Genomic DNA, 3,381 nt, shown 5'->3' with positions numbered 1-3,381 from the left:
AGGGAAGGGGAGAGAGAGAGAGGGAGAGAGGTAAGAAAAGAGAAAGGAAAACAGAGTCAAGAGTGATAGAGAGACAGTGAGAAAGGGCACCAGGAGAAATCAGGGAGAGCAGGATAGAGGCAAATACGTTTAATGAGACAGTGTAGTGGAAAACAGACATACAAAACGTCAGAATTGGCTGTGAGACACACACACACTGGAAGCAGATGGAAGTGTAAAAGTAACCCTGACCAGACAGATAATACAGGTTTGATACAATAGACTGAGGATTCAGAGGGACAGCGTGTGTAAAAAGTGGAGAGATGTTGCACATACAGAGAAAATACAGGAGCATGAATGGCAGAATGTTACAGTTCAGAAACGATAGAGACGATATCAGAATGTTGAGAATTTACATGCTGTGGATAAATATAGAAAACAGGATAATGTAAATGATATACATGGATGAAGCCTATATAGAAGTAAAAAATATTCAGAGATGTCAGAGTACACAATGCCATTAATGAAATCGTTGACATTTCCAGGTACAGTTGTAACTCACCGTATTGCTGAGCCCACACGAGTATTCCGTTCACACTCTCAGCGATCTCTGCAAGGCTCTGTGCAGACACTCCTTTCCCCAGCTCTGTCCAGGACCTCCCACCCTGACAGCTCGCCTCTGATACCAACCACGTGTGATCGACAGCACACTGCTGTTCCAAACCAACACGAAGAAGCATACGGATATTACACAGCTGTCTGAAACACTGCATTCCCCCAAACACAACTCCAACAAATTCATCACAAATTCTCCCGATGCCCAGTGAGAATTAATAAAGGAGGAGGATGATGAATTAATGTTCGATTCTACAGAGCAGATGCTTCCAGGTCTGTCACTCAGCATTTCATCAAATTACTAATTGTTTATCATACTTTGGCAACATACAGCTCCCTTCCGAGACGCTGATGGTGCTCACCCTCACTGGGGTACAGGGTCCCCCTCCCCCTTCTGAAGGGGCTGACTCTCACTGGGGTACAGGGTCCCCCACCCCCTTCTGAAGGGGCTGACTCTCACTGGGGTACGGGGTCCCCCTCCCTCTCCTGAAGGGGCTGACTCTCACTGGGGTACAGGGTCTCCCTCCCTCTCCCGAAGTGGCTGATACTCACTGGGGTACGGGGTCCCCCTCCCTCTCCTGAAGGGGCTGACCTTCACTGGGGTACGGGGTCTCCCTCACTCTCCTGAAGGGGCTGACCCTCGCTGGGGTACGGGGTCTCCCTCCTTCTCCTGAAGGGGCTCACTCTCACTGGGGTACGGGGTCACCCTCCCTCTCCCGAAAGGGCTGACCCTCACTGGGGTACAGGGTCTCCCTCCCTCTCCTGAAGGGGCTGACCCTCACTGGGGTACGGGGTCTCCTTCCCTCTCTTGAAGGGGCTGACCCTCACTGGGGTACGGGGTCTCCCTCCCTCTCTTGAAGGGGCTGACCCTCACTGGGGTACGGGGTCTCCCTCTTTCTCCCGAAGGGGCTCACTCTCACTGGGGTACGGGGTCCCCCTCCCTCTCCCGAAGGGGCTGACCCTCACTGGAGTACGGGGTCCCTCTCCCTCTCCCGAAGGGGCTGACCCTCACTGGGGTACAGGGACCCCCTCCCTCTCCCGAAGGGGCTGACCCTCACTGGGCTACGGGGTCCCCCCCTTCTCCCGAAGGGGCTGACCCTCATTGGGGTACGGGGTCTCCCTCCCTCTCCCGAAGAGGCTAACCCTCACTGGGGTACGGGGTCCCCCCCTTCTCCCGAAGGGGCTGACCCTCACTGGGGTACGGGGTCTCCCTCCCTCTCCCGAAGGGGCTGACCCTCACTGGGGTACGGGGTCTCCCTCCCTCTCCCGAATGGGCTGACCCTCACTGGGTTACGGGGTTTCCCTCCCTCTCCCGAAGAGGCTGACCCTCACTGGGTTACGGGGTCTCCCTCCCTCTCCCGAAGGGGCTGACCCTCACTGGGGTACGGGGTCTCCCTCCCTCTCCCGAAGGGGCTGACCCTCACTGGGCTATGGGGTCCAGATGACCAGATGACCTCTACGTTTGTGAAAACCGTTGGGGGATGAATATTGATCAGGGCTCTGAGGAAACACCTGCTGCTCCTTTTCAAAATGTCCTGGTGGGATCCTTAATGAGGAGGACTCTCAGTCTCATGTACTATCTGAAAGATGGTGCCTCTGACAGTGTCACGTTCCCTCAAAGCTGTTTTGGAGGGTCACCCTGGCTTCTATCCATGTCACATGTCTGGAATGGGGCCTGAGGTTCCAATGATCTGGTCAGGGAGGGGATTGTTTCCTTGAGCCATACTGGACACCGTCAGAATCACACAAACGCAGAGAAAAGCTGATGTGATGTGCATGGCCTATTTATTCTCTGGTGCGACGTGGCTGTCACTGACAGGAGCAGCATTTATAGCCCAGAGACTCTTAACTAAGAGTGAACCACGTTGCTGTGGGTCTGGAGTTATGAGTAGGCCAGACCGGGTAAGGATGGCAGATTCCTTCACTAAAGGCATCGGTGAACCAGGTGGGTTTTTCTGACAATCAGCAATCATGGTCATCATTAGACTCGTATTTCAAGATTTTTACTGAATTCAAATTTCACCATCTGCTGTGCTGGGACTCAAACCCACGTCCGCAGAATGTTCCAAGGGTCGCTGGATTAACAGGCCAGTGATAATACCACCCGTACTGAGTGAACCTTGCCCCATTGACTGAGGGAAGTAGACTTGGTGGGTTTTATCTTGCTGTGTCCCTCTCATTTTTATTTACAAAGTGCCTCACTCGATGTCCATTAACCAGATTTCCTGCTTAGCTCTGGGATCTTGCTGTGCATGCAAAACCGATATGAGATTTGCTCCAAAATCAACAACCACTGAATTTCTAATAAAGTCACCGTCTGTCTCTGGGAAGTGTCAAAAAGATGAGAAAATGTAAAGTATTCTCGAATGGTTAGGAAAGAATTTTTCGCAGCAAGTTGTCCAAATATAAATTCTGCTCAATAAACACCCGCCATTACAGAACACACAGTCACCAACTCTGAGTTTTACACAGCACTTAATTAACAGGTTTTAATGTGTGTGTGGTTTTGCAGATTGCCTTCGGTGAAGGTGATGAGATTTGGTTTGCTGTTATAAAGTGGAGGATGTGGCTGCCCACTCACAGGGATCTGACCCCCTCCCCCTCCCCCATCACTGAGACACATGAGCAGCGGTGAGCTGGTCATCGGCTCCAGGAAGCAGAGTGGAGGACATGACCCTGTCTGTATCGATGGCGCCGAGATGGAGATGGTCGAGTACGCCAAGTTCCTGGGGGTGATGACCACCAACAATCTGTCCTGCTCCATCCACGTCAACATTACAGTCAAGA

At 52.2% G+C, this 3,381-nt stretch overlaps 1 protein-coding gene across 1 annotated transcript in view; it reads right to left on the bottom strand.

The window, feature by feature from the left end:
* Nucleotides 1-614, bottom strand: part of LOC122553942 — an 11,720-nt gene extending 11,106 nt beyond the window's left edge. Inside the window, exon 1 of the mRNA XM_043698445.1 lies at nt 542-614. The gene's annotated coding sequence lies outside the window, so the exon portion shown is untranslated. The remainder of the gene's footprint in view (nt 1-541) is intronic.
* Nucleotides 615-3,381: the final 2,767 nt, after the last annotated feature.

The sequence above is a fragment of the Chiloscyllium plagiosum genome, chromosome 10 (assembly GCF_004010195.1).
Source record: "Chiloscyllium plagiosum isolate BGI_BamShark_2017 chromosome 10, ASM401019v2, whole genome shotgun sequence".
NCBI lineage: Eukaryota > Metazoa > Chordata > Chondrichthyes > Orectolobiformes > Hemiscylliidae > Chiloscyllium > Chiloscyllium plagiosum.
This window is presented reverse-complemented; position numbering and strand designations above follow the sequence as displayed.